A 17,408-nucleotide genomic window follows, 5' to 3' on the forward strand; every position below is an offset into this window, starting at 1 on the left:
TACCTTTGCTGCATCTCGTTCCGGCGCCAGCAGCTCTTCCTGCTTAGAGATCCCATGGCCCCGTTCATTAAGGGAATGAATATTCATTCCACACCTATGGAAGTAGAGAGGCGTGAATATTCATTACCTTAATGAGTGGGACCACGTGATCGCTCGGCCAGAAGAGCTGCTGGCGCCGGAACGAACAAGATGCAGGGCCAGCGAGGGTGCGCAGGAAGGTAAGTAGGATGTGTGCTGGAAGTTGGCAGCTATGGCTGTAACTGTGTGTGCTATAAGATAAATGAATATTCACTGCCATTGCAGTGAATATTAATTTCTCTTTAGCAGCGGGCACAGTCTTTAGCCACCGGCTCCTGCCTCTGTGACCCGTTGCTCCGCCGTTCCCCTTCCCTCGCTGTCTTTCTGGGACAATGACCTGTGTATAAGCTGAGGGGGGCAATTCAGCACCAAAAAAAATTGCTGAAAAACTTGGCTTATACACGAGCATATACGTTATATATAATAATATAATATTATATATAATATTATATAATATTATATAATATAATAAAATCTAATAATAATATAATGTATATTATATAATATAATAATAATAAAATACATTTTGTATAATATATGTTTCTTCAGCTGTTCTTAGCATCTTCAGGGTTTTCTAAAGTCTTATCATCTCACAGATTGCAAAAATTATAGAAGACCAGTTTTCTCTGTCCCTAAGCTACTAGATTATATTTTTCATTATAGTCATAAGGGAATTCAATGAATGTGCACAATAGTGCATGTGGGAAGTCATTTAGCTCTAAGGAAAGTTTAAGAACATAAGGGCAAGATGAGAAATGAGAAAAGCTTATTAAATCAATATTCTTCAAACTCCTATTATTTTACCCATATTATTTCTTGACGCTATAGCATGGCAAATTGAACTCAATGGTAGAACCAGAGGTCTGTCCAGTGATATAAAGGATAATACATGTTCTACTTGGAAATAATGTTGTATACCTTGTAAATTTAACATTTGTATATTATATAAATTAAGTATTGTATAAGACTATTTTCACATCTGTGTTAATAATAATAATAATAATAATAATAATAATAATAGTTATACAAATACAATTCTTATTCTATTTATAAATGTAAAAAAAAACATGTTGTTTAGACAATAAAAAGATGTATTAAATCAGTACCAATATCAGAAAAAATACAGATGTAAAGATGGAATGCTGGCTACCTGCATAGAGAAGATATAATTTAAAAATGTACTGTATCACAAGACAGTAATCCTTCTCTAACAAGTGCCTCCAATATGATGTATAATATGAGTGCAGGAGACATCAAGAGAAAAAGATATCAAACTTATTACCACAAAAGATCCCTACTATGGAGGCAGCCACCCTCAGTGAGTGTTTCGCATTCACCACTTCATCTGGGGGTCCCAGATGAGGGCTTGGACCTATACTGTAGCTCAGAAATTTTTTTTATAGCTTTCTTTGTATGCACACATACTGTATACAATCACAATCACTGAGCAGGGTTGTCTATTTTACTGAAAACACAGAATGAACAAGGTTTTAAATGTGTAAAATACACATTTTCCACAAAACAAAACATCAATCTGTTCAGCTTCTCCTGCTCTATATCATGCGGTTTGTAGATCGGACTGCACGTTCAGTGTGATGGGATCCCTTTTAATGATGGACAACATGATGGAAACAAAAAGTCAATGAGTTCCATTTGGCCGTGTTGGTGTCCTGGGTTTGGGTCATATGGCCCTCCTGTTATTTTCAATTTCCATTTTCTCTGATGGGGAAAAAAAGGACAACTCACCAAATTATCAACTTAACTAAAGACTTAAAGTCCTACTTGCTGAGTAAAGCAGTTCTGTTAGTTTGCCATTCTAATGAGCTGTGCACCTACATAAATATGGCCATGCAGGTGCGATAACTGTTGGAAAAATGTTCATTCTCACAACTAATACATCCCTTTATACCACTAAAAATGTAGACTTTAAGTGTTCAGACATGGCATAGAAAAATCCCAAATTCAGCTCACAGGAGAAGGAGACATTGGCTTGATCTTGCCTAAAATGATTGTCTACTTTTTACTCTTAAGTGCTAGTTACATCCTCCTACGTGTGTGATCTTTCCTACAATTTTTGCTCTTCAAAACACTTTATTCCTCTTATTTCACAAAGCCGGACTGTGTTAATGGTCAAAATTTCTGTATTTTCTAGAATCTCTCTGGAATTATACCTTCCCGTGGTGTGCCCAAAATATACCAAACTGATCAATTCATTGACTTATTCCTCTCATATTTTTGAGTCTCTTCGCTCCCGGCTCTATTATTCACCCGTGACGGAACCATATGTTTAAAGCCACGGAAAGAATTGGACAAGAAATGTTAATAGGCATTTTTCAATTATAAAGCTGGCTTGACATCTGCATTAGATGCCTCTTTAGATGAATCTGATACAGATTCCATAAAAAAAAGCTTGGAATAAATCGCTGTCATTTTTATTTTGTGAAATATCTGACACCATGATAAAAACCAGATGTACTCCAATATAGTCAAAGGGGATCATCTGGTATCCTGTGATGATCTAGATTCTATCTCACCAGACATCACCATAGGTGCCTGAATTGAAGTTAAGGAAGTTAGAGCAGGCAAGTATAGATATTGCAAACTGTGAAGATGAGTTCCCACAATAAGAATTCATCACATACAATATTTGGTCAAAGCACTGGACATCTACTCTTAACACTACAGGAGCTATTATATGACATCCGACTCTAAATCCATAAATATTAATATGGAGTCTGTCTCAATTTTGTAGCTATATCAACTTCTACTCTTCTAGAAGGATTTCTCCAAGATTTTGGAGATGCCTCTCGATATTTTTGTCCATTCATGCAGAAGAGCATTTGTCAGGTCAGACACTGATGTTGGTGGTGAAGGTCGAACTCATAATCTCTGTTCTAGTTCATACAAAAGGTGTTGGCTAGTGTTGAGATCAGGACTCTTTGCAGCCAGTCAAGTTCTTCCACACCAAACTTACCCCACCATGCCTTTATGGACTTACGGTAGCTTTGTGCCTTGGGGCACAGTCATAAGGAGCAGAAAGCAGCCGTATTCATAGTGTTCCCACAAAGTTAGAAGCATACAAACCAAAATGTTGTGGTATTCAGAAGCATAAATATTTGACTTAATTGGAACTAAGGTGCCTAAGCCACACCCTGATAGCCAACCCCTGCTATGCCAAACTTTACAATTGGCACAATGGTAGATAAAGTTATCCTAGTATTTACCAAAGCCAGGCTCCCCAACAGACTGCCAGATAAAGAACTTTTATCCTTCACTCCACAGAACACGTTTTGCACTGCTTCAAAGACGAGTGGTGGTGGCTTTGCCCAACTCCATTTGATGCTTGGGATTGGCTTGGTGATGGAAGGCTTACATGCAGCTTCTGGGCCATGGAAACCCATGCCATGAAGCAGTTTTCTGTGTTGATGTTAATGACAAGGGAAGTTTGGACAGTTATTAAATCAACCAAATGTTAGCAAGAAATTTCATGAACTGACTTGCTACAATGGTGACATCCAATTACAACATCATGCTTAAATTCAGTGAGCTCTTTAGAATGAGCCATTCTTTCAGAAATGTTAGTAAAGGCAGACTGCATGTCTAGGGGATGGATTTTATATAGCATGTCTGGGCGCTAATGATAAGATTACATATGTTTTAGACTCAAAGTTAAAGAGGACCTGTCACTTTCCCCCCCAAAATTTGGTTCATGACTTGTAAATATCCTTGGTCTCCCCAGATTCTGCTACGTTTTTCTGTGAATATCTCTACAATGGAGCGATGCAGTGCAAATCGTAAAATAAGAACTTATAAGTTAATTATGATTTAATTCAGAAGCAAAAGCCTGAGCATGGAGACACGAGGGTTAGTGGGTGCTCTTGTACGCTGGCCTGGCTGTCTTTAGAAAGATGGCATGGACCATGGCTCATTCAACTGAACGCCCGCACTACTTTCCCGTGGGCAGAATACTGTGCAAACAACACAGGGTGAGGGTAACTGTTATGACCCCAATGGCGAGGGTCTCAGAGATATCAGCAAGTCTGCGAAGTACAAAAATCCAGCTCATAGGGCAGTGGTAACTGGGTTGACCATATATCTACTCCTAACGCCAACACTAGAAGTAGCCGGGGAACATGCCTACGTTGGTCGCTAGATGTCTCGCGCCAGCCGGAGGACTAACTACCCCTAGAAGAGGAAAACAAAGACCTCTCTTGCCTCCAGAGAATAGACCCCAAAAGTTGGATACAAGCCCCCCACAAATAATAACGGTGAGGTAAGAGGAAATGACAAACACAGAGATGAACTAGGTTTAGCAAAGAGAGGCCAACTCACTAATAGCAGAATGTAGTAAGATAACTTATATGGTCAACAAAAACCCTACAAAAATCCACACTGGAGATTCAAGAACCCCCGAACCGTCTAACGGCCCGGGGGGAGAACTCCAGCCTCCCTAGAGCTTCCAGCAAGGATAGGATACAGATTATGTACAAGCTGGACAAAAATGCAAACAAAAACAATAGCAAAAAGCAAGAAAGCAGACTTAGCTTAATCAAGCAGGAACCAGGATCAGTAGACAAGAGCACTACAGATTAGCTCTGATATCAACGTTGCCAGGCATTGAACTGAAGGTCCAGGGAGCTAATATAGCAACACCCCTGACCTAACGACCCAGGTGAGCATACAAGGGATGATAGACATACCCAGAGTAAAAACACTAGTAGCCACTAGAGGGAGCCAAAAGGTAAATTCACAACAGGTAACACACTACAGTAATAATTTATTGGATCAACAACAGTCAATAACATTTAGTACAGTCCCAATAAGTACATAAGATGGTGCAAATGACAGAGTCTCACCCTTCCCCTGACTCGCCGAGAAATAGAACATCTGCAACTTCGAGACTTAAAGGGCCAACCAACCCAACTAGTACCACATGATTTTGGTGGGCACCCACAGAGAGAAGGTAGCAGCAAGCTTAAGAAGCTGACAGAATCCATTGAGGTATGTGGCCAGGTGACCTGACTGTCCCAACCTGGGTTCTCCAAATATCTCCATGGGTTCAGTGATGGGCAGTGGATAAAATCTGCATTCCTCCTGTTGGAGTCATGGTGCCTTGACTGCTGTCCTCTAGAGTATTTCTATAGAAACAGAGAGGTCCTTTTTATACCCACAGCTGTCCTTCAGGCCATTATTCACAGGTTTGTGGGCAGGTGGGAGGAGGTCATCTCTCATTGTTTGAGTGTTCAATTAACCTGCATATTTTGTCCTTCAATACTTGCAGAACAATAAGCTGCAAGGACTGAATCAATAGGCAGTCAGCAACCATTCAACAAACATCAATTCAACCTACAACAAGAGTCAACTTTCAGGCTCATATGAACAATAGCTGATGTCCCTTGGCCTACTGTATAATACATCTGACATGATTAAGAATAAACTTGGTGTCGTCACAACTAGTGACAAAAGATTGTCTTCAAAATCAGTTCCAACTGGCTTTTCCTTCTTCTTTACCCTTGGTTTCTTCTTTTATTAGAGTCTTATTGTATCAGAACCTGAAACTCTTAGATGATCCTCTGGTACTCTGATGGTCCAGACAAAAAATTATGAGGACTATTATTTTAAAGGTATGGTTCACTGAGTTAATTCCGTTGATATGTTTGTACTGTAAATGTGAGAAATCCACATTCAAATATTAGACCAATATCCCACATAACAGCTTATGACAGTAAAGAATTTCATTTTCCTTTTTCCCACAGAGCTGTTGTCACGATCAATCTCATGTGTAATTACACATCCCAGAGGTCAGAGTCCGTCAGATAATGAGGACCAGAGCATAATTCTGAACTTGACTAAAGCTTTTCTGCAGTAAATAATTTCAGTAAAACGATCGGTGGAAAAGGCTCATATCATTTCTGTAGTTCAGCGACTGGTGAGGGAGAAAAACAAACACATTTACTGTATTATGACAGATATTGCAGGGTTCAGAGTTTTCATCGATTTATTAAATCATATATTCTCCAGGGAGAAGACCTTTCAGAGCAATTGTATAGAGATTTGATATGTAGTCCTATAGGGGACACTATGGTTTGGTCTTTTCCGAGATTTCGAGTCATCTTCAAATATCAAAGATCGAAGCCTAAAGGTACCTTCACACGAAACGACTTTGTAACGATATCGCTAGCGATCCGTGACGTTGCAGGGTCCTCGCTAGCGATATCGTTTAGTTTGACACGCATCAGCGATCAGGATCCTGCTGTGATGTCGCTGGTCGCTGAATAAAGTCCAGAACTTTATTTGGTCGTCCGATCGCCGTGTATCGTTGTGTTTGAAAGCAAAAGCAACGATACCAGCGATGTTTTACACCTGTAACCAGGGTAAACATCGGGTTACCAAGCGCAGGGCCGCGCTTAGTAACCCGATGTTTACCCTGGTTACCAGCGTAAAAGTAAAAAAAACAAACAGTACATACTCACCTGCGCGTCCCCCAGCGTCTGCTTCCTGACACTTACTGAGCGCCGGCCCTAAAGTGAAAGTGAAAGCACAGCGGTGACGTCACCGCTGTGCTGTTAGGGTCGGCGCTCAGTCAGTGTCAGGAAGCAGACGCTGGGGGACGCGCAGGTGAGTATGTACTGTTTGTTTTTTTTACTTTTACGCTGGTAACCAGGGTAAACATCGGGTTACTAAGCGCGGCCCTGCGCTTAGCAACCCGATGTTTACCCTGGTTACCCGGGGACCTCGGCATCGTTGGTCGCTGGAGAGCGGTCTGTGTGACAGCTCCCCAGCGATCAAACAGCGACGCTGCAGCGATCGGCATCGTTGTCGCTATCGCTGCAGCGTCGCTTCGTGTGAAGGTACCTTTAATCAATAGATCAAATGCAAATTGCATTATCTGACATTGGTTTAGAATTGACTTAGAGATATTGTAAAGTTTCTGTATGTGTCCAGTAGTAATGTACATATAGTAGGCAGGTCTAAAGGAGATGTCTTCGATCTTCAGGCATGCACAGCCCCTCTTCCTCCCAGCTTCCCAATTGTTAGGTTCACCTAGTGACGTGGGTTCTCCAAGTCTCAGGTCTAGGTTGGCAAACAGTCTCAGGGCGGTGATGCAGTAAGTAGGAAGACACATGGGCACTGAGGAGATGACACACTCAGGAATCTCAGGAGAAGTAGGATGGATGAAATGGAACCCAGCATTGATGAAATGCAGGCAAACACAAACTGTACAGCTGGTGGACCACAACAAATGTAGGAAAATAGTCTCAATCCCAAGACACAAGTGTCTGTCTTAATGGGCTGTAAATAGGTCTGGGAAACCTGATGTGGAGCACAACAGAGGGCAGCGGACCCAGTGGAAAGAAGCAGAGCCCAGGATATCTGAGACAGATGTGTAGCGCTATTTGTCTGGGGGTGACATGCTTCTGAAAGTTGACAGTTTGGACCCTTGGCATGGCTTTGCCTCTGCAGCATCACAGGAGTGCACTGAAGCTGAACTTATCCAGTAATCTGGACAGCTTTAGAACTTGGTCTACAGTCAGGAGTTTGCAAGTGCTCCCTCCATGCCTAGGCTTGGAAAGCAACCACTTTTGATAGAGGTAATGAACAGTAAATTAGGCTCTCAATCCCAAGATCCAATTGTCTGTCTTAATGGGCCGTAAATAGGTTTGAGAAACCTGATGTGGTGGAGCACAACAGAGGGCAGCGGACCCAGTGGAAAGAAGCAGAGCCCAGGATACCTGAGACAGGTGTGTAACACTATTTGTCTGGGGGTGACATGCTCCTGAAAGTTGACAGTTTGGACCCTTGGTATGGCTTTGCCTCTGTAGCATCACAGGAGTGCACTGAAGCTGAACTTATCCGGTAATCTGGACAGCTTTAGAGCTTGGTCTACAGTCAGGAGCTTGCAAGTGCTCCCTCCAGGCCTTGGCTAGGAAAGCAACCGCCTTTGATAGAGGTAACGAACAGCAAATTATAGGAATTAAAAAGATTTTTAATAAGAACTTTGTGATGTTACCAATTTTAGAAAATGCGACAATCTCTTTAAGAAAATGTTGAACTTCTGTTATCTTTTAAATGCTGGGATAATCGATAGTCTCTAAACAAGATTTATTTTGTTTAAAGTCAGGAAGACTTATGTGATTCTGAATCACCAAATATATCAATGTCCATGTATATGCCAACACTGATTCCATGCTAAGAGAAAATCCTTAGACTTGATGAGGCTGGAGTCCTTACTTTAAAATTCTTGAGCATTTCATGGGTTTAGCTAGAGCTCATTTTAATTTTAGGCCGGAACACTTTAAAAAAGGATTATACGGCCATTATAGTAAGTAAAAGCATCGGTGTCATCAGGTCTAGGAGTTCAAATTTAATAGTGGACACAATTCGTACTGTGAAATCTAGTGATCGGTCCTCTTAAAGTGGTAGACTGGGATGTTTTTGCTTTTTTTAAGAAGGCTGAAAATGTGTTAAAATATTAAAATACACATTACTCACGCACATCTACAAGCTCTGGTGGTCAACGCTGGACCTATAGTGCTAAAGTCACATGTGTCATTCCCTTGACCGCTGCAGCCAATCATGCTTGTATCTGTGACACTTGACCACTGAGATCAATGATTGGCTGAAATGATTATGAGGGGCTTAAATTTTTGCTCTTTGATCCTTTTCTAAAAGTCACAAAAAATACATTTTAAGGTGAGTGGGGAAGAGAAATTTGTTGTTTGGCTCCACATAGGTTATCCATGACCACACGGCAGCGGACAGAAATTGAAGTAATGTTTTTATTATTATGGTCTCGAGGGCTATATTGCAGTTTTGTGCCCAGCAAAAAATTGAAGAGGGTGCAATTTAAGTTGCCTTTTAGCCTTTCAGTCTGAGGATTGTGGGGGGTCCCGGCAACAGACCCCCAACTGATCGGTTAGTGATGGCATAGCCAAGGGATATGTCATTAGTTTTAATATTGAGACCAACCCTATAAAATGATCTTTCATTTTAGGTTTTGTGATCTCCATATCACAGTTCTCCCAATCAGGAATTGTCAGTTACATGTTAAAGGGAATCTGTCACCAGGCTTTGCCACCTAATCTGAAAGCAGCATGGCAAGGAAAAAAAGACCCTGATTCCAGAGATGTATCACTTACTGGGCTGCTTGTGGTAGATTTTATAAAATCATTGTTTTATCAGCAGGAGATTATCACTAGAGGACTAGTAAACCTTCCATCAGGTAGTCCAACCACTCCCCCCAGCACTGATTGGCAGTTTTTTAGGCATGTACATAGAAAGCTGCCAATCAGTGGTGTGGGTGGCGTTATTCAGGGCTCAGCCTCCAGAGAACTGGTAGATCTAAAGCAGATACAACACTGTGATTTTATCAAAACGACAACAACAACTAAATTTTGATATACATCGCTGGAATCAGTGGCTCTGCCCCTGCATCATGCTGCTTTCAGAAGAGGTAGGGAAAACCTGGAGATAGATTCACTTTAAGTGCTTGAATATTATGGTTTTATCAATGTTTTGTAATGAACAGAGTTGTCCTTTAAGCCTTAAATCACCTCTGTGATTCAACAGGAATGTATCATGTATCCGAAGGGATTATTCTGTCTGAAGCCAAGTGAGTCCGTCGTAATGGTCTGATTATCATTCTCTGGGTTACATAGGAATTCAGAACTGAGTCATCCTCCTGATTACCTATTCTTCTCAAAAGTCACACCTGATGAAGTCAAGATCTAGATCTTAGAAAACAGAGATCCAAAATGCAACCTGTTAGGGGATGTTCACAGTGCACTTTTTTAAATGTTTTAGCATGGAAAATGCTGCAGAAACTGCTGCTAAAATTTCTCAAAAGAATAGACCTATTCATATCTATAACGTAAAAAAAAGACGTGAGACTTTCGAAAAGCATCAATCTTTTATAAGACATAATACATACATTTGTCAACTATTTTCCGGTAGTAAAGCACTCAATATTTTATAATAGAAGTCAATGAGAAGGCTATAGAAGAGGTCGCCGTCCGTCATGGGAGTGGGGGAAGGTGAGAATCGTTTTATTTTTTTTTACATGTGTTAGAGGACAGCGGAAAAACATTACCCCATAACATTATTACAGAAGATTATTACAATAATACATTATTACAGGATGGGCCCTGGACCTGGGACATTATACAAGGAAGGGGCCCAGGATGGGGAACTTTATTACAGGAAGGGGCCTAGGATGGAGGACATTATATCAGGAAGGGGCCAAGGATGGGGGGCATTATATCAGGAAGGGGCCCAGGATGGGGAACTTTATTACAGGATGGGGCCCAGGATGGGGGTATATTATACTAGGAAGGGGCCCAGGATGGGGAACTTTATTACAGGAAGGGGCCCAGGATGGGGGACATTATACTAGGAAGGGGCCCAGGATGGGGAACTTTATTACAGGAAGGGGCCCAGGATGGGGGACATTATATCAGGAAGGAACTCAGGATGGGGGACATTATATCAGGAAGGGGCCAAGATGGGGACATATATTACTGGAAGGGGCGCAGGAAGGGGAATATGTATTGCTGGAAGAGACACACGATGTGGGACATGATACCAAGAATGGTCACAGAATGAGAAACTTTATTACAGGGAGGGGCCCAGGATGAGGACATTATATCATGAAGGGGCTCAGGATGAGGGGAATTATACCAGGAATGGGCCAAGGATGTTGGACATTATTACTTAAAGGGGCCCAGGATGGTGGATATTATTACTAGAAGAGGCACAGGGTGGGGAACATTATTACTGGAAGGGGTTCAGGATGGAGGACATTATACCAGGAAGGGGCCCAAGATGGCTAACATTAATACAGTATTGGGATATTATTACAATTTGGGTGCGAGTAACACATATATCTTTATAGGACTTAGAATTATCCAAGGGCAAATACATCTGACCAACATGTATATGGGGGCCCAGGTCCAAACTTTGCACTGGGGTCATCAGACTCTACTCCACTGGCTATTAGCAGTAGCATAACTAATGTTGTGATATACCATTCACATCTGTGGTGCAGTGGAACCAGAAGTTGGCAGTTGCAAATTTATACAAGTTGTTAGACACCTCGGAACTTTATATATTATGATATATTATGCAGAATGTATTATATATCGCCAAACAATCGCAACCATTCTGAAATATCCTACCACATTGTCTTAAAAGTACAGATGCCAATTTTATGTCATTTTTAAAGGAGCATGCATAAAATATTCGCCTCGCCATGGCTCTCTGTCACACCAGCCAAGCTTTGTTCATCCGCCACACAGTGCACAGGTTCTACTCCTGCACTACAGTGTTAGCGTCGCTGCAGACGGATCCCATATAGCAGTGGTAGTACATTATATATGTGAAAACAAGTGATAGTTTGACTCATTCCTCCCTGATGGCCCTCCATGTCCGCTCCTGGGTTGTTAGTAAAACACTTTTGGAGAATCTTTTAGGTATGAATGAGCTTTCACAGCCAAATAACCCTCCAGCAGCTGATTTATCACACACTCCTGTGTCCAGACGTCAATACAATGATTGCATGTTAAAGCCTCTTCTCAAGGCGAGATCCGCGCACTAGAATATAGAACCCTACATTCAACATGTGCACTGGTATCACTGATAGCAACAAGTTCATCATTTCATCAATGGCGGCATTTAAAGGGGCTATGGCACATCTAACAGATATCTTCTTCGGCTCTTTTTCTTATATATTTAGTTTGAAATGAATCACATATTGGTGTTCAGAAACTCAATATCCAGGTTATTGCCTCCAGGGACTGCGAAGATGCAATCTAAAGCTCCTTATGTGTGGGAGAGGTTGTCAGATATTAGAAAAAGGGCTTTGCTCATTTTTCCAGAAAGCCATTCTTGATCATGGCTGTACCTGGCTGCTGAACCATTTAAAGGGGTAATAGAGAGCCGTCTGGAGGCGTTCACTTCCACATCGGAGGAAGAGGTGTTAATGACGTTAACCGGTTTATCCAGGACTTTTTTTTTTTACTATGGACCTAAAAACTACCTACCTGCCTGTTGTTCCCGGTGGTGATCTCTATCGGCGCAGAGCGCTCTTGCCGGCGATTCAGCGACTTCAGCTGATGTCATGTCGACATCTGGACAGCTTCCATCTGTATAGGTTCCCATTGATGGGTGTCTCAGTTTTTCACTGTCCTGCTCTGCCCTTATTCACATTGACGCATGGTAAGGATTTAATGCTAGAGACAGGATTAGACTGTCCCGATGGGTACACCTTGACATGGTGGGATAACTTTTATGCTTTTCTGATCAAAATAGCGTTAACTAAGTATCATATGCTATTTACATGTATTATTACCATTTACTGATTTATTGGCCATAGGTTATAGCTAATTTTTTGTTTTTTTTCTTGGGTTTTCATATAACGTTGAAAGAGCAGCGGCTTCTTTGCTGCTTTGTTCTTTTGACCGGTGTGATGTCATGCTGATTGACAACCAGCTCACGCTGCCTAACTGCTGTCAATCACCATGACGTCGGCAGTTGCATCCCGTCATCATAGCAGCCTGGAAGAGGAAGAGCTGTTCTGTTGACGTTGAGCAGCTGAATCGCTGGCAGGAACGGTCAATGACCACTCTGTGGCGGCACAGGGTGGAACAGGCAGGCAGTTATCAACTACATTCCTGTTAGATTTTAACCCCATAGTAAAAAAAGGCCTTGATAAACCCTTTAAGACCCTGAACCCTTACCAAGACGTGTGCATGATTGGCAGGTATTGAGCACATGTGTTGGCAGGTGTGCAGGTCAGGACATCATTAGCAGCGCTCAAGACGGAAGTGAGCGCCTGTGGGCAAAGCCGGATTTACGTAAATGAGGATGAGCTGCCATACCAGGCACAACCCATAGGCAAGAGCGGAGTTCTTCCTGCGCTTATATTTTATTCTAAACAACCTCTTTAATGATTTGTATACATATGTTGTAAAAATCGTCTCTCCTTTTAAAATTCAGGTGTCGGTGTCTGAAAGCCCATTTTTTATACCCCCAAGTCAAACTATAATTCTAGGGTTTATTTCACCGTTTCCCCAATCTGGAGAGCTGCTTTAATTGCCCCTGGGACTGACATGGGAGGAAAAGGTTGTTACCTCTTCATATTGATCCCATCATAATACGGGCTCTGAGGAATGAAGAATTTGGTCAAGGAGTAATAACGATCTTCACCGGTGGCTTGGTAAGCTACGAAGAAGCAATATTAACTCCAGTGTCGTTAAGCTGAAGATCTCTAGGATCAGTGGAGCCAAGTTAGTCCAGGACTTAGCTCCTTAGATCTCTATGATTTAGATGGGAAGGAGGTGAAGATATTGGGTTTAAGAGCAGCAAAAGCTAAATTCATCGTCCAGGGATTATCTACCAAGGAATGGTATTTTAGATGACCAGTTCACGGACCCAAGATCAGACGTCGTAAATCTCTGTCTTAAAAATATGCTTTTTGGAGTACATGTACTCACAGATACAGTACTTCTTCAGTTTGACAGAGGAAGCTGTTGGTAAAACTCCAACAAAGGGACACAGATACAGCATGCCACAACAACCGGTGGTCTTCCTCAATATTCATGATGCATCTCCTCAATTATTTATCCAATTTTCCAAATATTTTCAAGTCACATCTTGGCACTAACATAATAAATGTCTCAAATGTATACATATTCGTCTCTTGTTGCACATGTTTCATCACACATCTATTTGGTACGTTTTACTTGCAGTCCTATGCAAAAATCATATGAGATCATGACAAACCAAATCTATCAACATCTGCAGTTTTCTTTAGAATTAAAACTTTAAGCATTACAATGTGCAAGCGTATCCAGCAAAATCCTCCCGGATAAAGAATGAAACATTTTTCCTCCTCAGTCATTCTCTATTTGCTCCGTACATGTAAAGTTTAATTACTCACCAGGTTTTTGTGTTCTTTAAAGTTGTTGAAATTCCTTTTTGGGATCCGATTGTTTTCGTGTTTTTTTTGCATCCTCTAAAATATCTTCTTGATTGATGGTCGTTGATTCAAGGTCTGGAGGTTTGCAAAAGAAAAGATTGGAAAAATTCTAAAAAAATAAAAATTGAGCTGCCCGGAGAGATGGAAAAGGGAGTTTACACATGTTCTCCTTCTCTGTATCCTCATGTCTGGTCCATCGTTCCCTTCTCCCTTTGTGTGCGTTTGTGAATGATGCAGCTACCTCCGAGTCTCCTCTCCCTCCCGCCCAGAACCGTAGCCTTTTCTTGACAACTGTTGAAACCCTCAGGGATAGAAAAATCATTCTATACAGTCCTCAGAAGAAATCCGCCACCCAGCGAAATACTCTTTCCAATGATTCTTGAGAATCTCCCTCCCACTGCTTGCACTCCCTCCATCCCACTATTTACTTTACATATCATTTGTCATCTCATCTTCTTTTTGTGTTCCCTTATTAGGCTGAAATCACCGGGCTTTCCTGAAAATAGTCTTCCATCATGCTTATTACAGCTTTTATGTAGGCGCCTGATTAATCATTACATGTTCAACATTTAACAAGGTAAGGTGCTACAGATTACGGTAAGAAAACATGCTCAGATTCAGAATATATTATAAAATCGCTTAAAGGGGTGGTCCAACATACAAAGTAATTTTCATCATAAATCCCTACCTATTTAATGCCATAATCTAAACTTTTCTCTAATATGCTCGAATTAAAACTTTGCTATCCTTCCCTAACTACACTATCTAACTTCTTTTCTTTTTTTTTCCTGCTTCCCTTTTTGATGACGCCTCCTTTGAGAATCACAGTGCACACTGGGATACTCAAATGAAGCGTTATCAGGGGGAGAAGATGCGGTTTCTCTGAAACCCTGCCCCCACCCTGAAACAAAGTGTTATCAGTGACGCTCGTTACAGAGGCTGGACTCCCTGCGCAATGTGCACTATGTGATGTGCACAATGACAGTGCGCTCTGAGACAGTGCCGATTCAGATCAGCAATAATGAGCCAACACCAGAGCGCAGTTTGGGTGCGTTATAAGACTAGAAAAGCCAGCTCCGCCATGTCTCTTATTGATGGATAATCTAAGAACACACACGAGCAGTGCGCTCATTACTGCTGATCTAAACCAGCAACAGATAGTGCACTGTCATTGTGTCACTCATGACACTTTATTTTAGAGAGGGGGCAGAGGCTATCGCATTGATCACAGTCTCCGCCCACTGATGATGTCTCATTTGAGATTCTCAAATTAATCATCTTCAAAAAAGAATTAATACCGCACAAAGGGACTGCAGCGCCTACCTGTCCAGGTCTCTAGACTAATGCACTCCCAGGATGCAGTAAACCCATGTGATAAAGATGGCAGCAATACAGGTGCAAAATGCTGATGAGTATCTGATTGCACAAAAGAGGCTTGTATGGGGCTTGTATAGGTCACCCTATGCAAGCCTCTTTTGTGCAATCAGCATTTTGCACCTGCATTACTGCCATCTTTATCACATGGGTTTCCTGCATCCTTGGAGTGCATTAGTCCAGAGACCTGGACAGGTAGGCGCTGTAGTCCCTATGTGTGGTATTATTTTTTTGAATTTTTGGAGGATTCTTAGTCCTCTTTTTGTGTTTTTTGTCATGAAAAAGAAAGTAGTAAAAAAAGCAAAGTAGTTAGATAGTGTAGTTAGGGAAGGATAGGAAATTCTTAATTCTAGTATATATTAGAAAATAGTTAAATAGATATAGACTTAAGATGAAGATTACTTTGTATGTCAGACCATAGCAATATCCCCAAATATAGTTCTACTACCTGAATTTTTTTCTTCAGATGCAGAAGCAATCCACAAATTAAAGGAAAACTGTCACAAGTCATGATATTGATACCGTAGGGTATGTGCGCATGTTAAAGGCAATCAGTCAGCAGGTTTTTGCTACCTCTTCTGAGAGCAGCATGATGAGGGCAAAGAGACCCTGATTCCAATGATGCATCACTTAGTTCACTGGGTGCAGCAGTTCTGACACAATTAGAGCATTTAGATTTATCAATGCAGCAGAGCTGAGAAAGCTAAGCAGTAATCCATCCTCCCTTGGCACCCACCTATGTGACGACAGTCTGGAACTTTGAGACATTGTTATTGCTTCCGCATCCTCCTCTGCTTCCTCCTCTTCCACTAGGACCACCTCCTCTGCACCTCCTCTCCTCTGTTTTGAAATGGCTACTAAGATGGTTAACTGGCGATGCCATCATCATTATCACTATTTCAGTCATTTTCATGCTGGAACAGACTGTATAGCCCGTGGGGGAGGTGGTGGTCCTAGCGGAAGAGGAGGAAGCAGAGGAGGATGCGGAAGGGATAACAATGTCTCAAAGTTCCCGACTGTCGTCACACAGGCGGGTGCCAAGGGAGGGTGGATTACTGCTATCGAGGGAAGCTAGTGATACCAAACAAACTGTTAGTAAAGGTGAAAGAGCCGAGGAACAAATGGAGGAGGAAGAGGTGATGGGCGATCAACTGTCAGGAGATGAAGAGGATAATCATCCCCTCTCAGTTGTTTGTGGTTGGTGGGAGGGGATGGAGGAATCAAGCATCAATGTTACCCAGCCACCAACACAGCATGGTTTTGGACCTCATGGTAAAGCCCAACATATGAGTACCTTCTTGCTGCAACATGATCCCCATATAGTTGTGATTCAAAATACTACTGACTACTCTGTTAGATCCACGTTATAAGAGTAAACAAATTTTACCAGATGCTTCCCACCCTGGAAAGGGACTCACGAATGCTGGAGTATAGAAACATGCTTTTACACAACCTTAAGAGAGGTTTTCCCCAAGACATCAGTGAGGCACACAGCTCTAGACTTCCAACCTCCAGCACGTCAAATTGTCAACGCCAAAACATTAGCAGCAGCAGTGTAAGTGGCAGAAGCAATTTCTGTGAGTCCTTTGACACATTTTTTTATACTAGCTCGTGCACAAACACAACAGAGTACAAGTCTGACACGTGGTGAACGACTGAAGAGGATGGTGCAGAAGTATCTAGAACTCAATATCAATACCTAATATTTGTAAATGTGGAGACTCCTGATTGGGTCCCCATCTACTGGGTTGGCTGTAGTGGAAGAGGTGTCGGTCCCCATTATACTAGTTATACTTTAGTGAAATTGATGAAACTTTGGTGGTGTCTGGCACTATTTTTTTTTTTATTTAAAGAGTCCTATTTTGGTCTCCATGTGCTGGGTTGCCTGTAGTCTAATAGATGTCGGTCCCCATTATACAATTTATCCTCTGGTAAATTGATGCCAATTTGGTGGTGTCAGGTCCTAATTTTTGGAAATGTG

General features: G+C 41.7%; 1 protein-coding gene and 1 long non-coding RNA gene across 3 annotated transcripts in view; one reads left to right on the plus strand and one right to left on the minus strand.

Moving 5' to 3' along the window:
* The window catches only part of LOC143788929 (uncharacterized), a 38,965-nt gene extending 33,084 nt beyond the window's left edge, over window positions 1-5,881 (plus strand). Inside the window, exons 2-3 of the long non-coding RNA XR_013218759.1 lie at window positions 5,612-5,702; window positions 5,835-5,881. This is a non-coding gene — a long non-coding RNA (uncharacterized LOC143788929). The remainder of the gene's footprint in view (window positions 1-5,611; window positions 5,703-5,834) is intronic.
* Window positions 1-14,425, minus strand: part of HRH1 (histamine receptor H1) — a 269,772-nt gene extending 255,347 nt beyond the window's left edge. Inside the window, exon 1 of one of the 2 annotated variants that reach the window (XM_077275992.1) lies at window positions 14,015-14,366. The gene's annotated coding sequence lies outside the window, so the exon portion shown is untranslated. Of the gene's footprint in view, window positions 1-14,014 lie in introns of both variants that reach the window. The other variant, XM_077275993.1, reaches the window with a different exon arrangement.
* Between the last annotated feature and the right edge of the window lie 2,983 nt (window positions 14,426-17,408).

Source organism: Ranitomeya variabilis, chromosome 8, assembly GCF_051348905.1.
Source record: "Ranitomeya variabilis isolate aRanVar5 chromosome 8, aRanVar5.hap1, whole genome shotgun sequence".
NCBI classification, from domain to species: Eukaryota; Metazoa; Chordata; class Amphibia; order Anura; family Dendrobatidae; genus Ranitomeya; species Ranitomeya variabilis.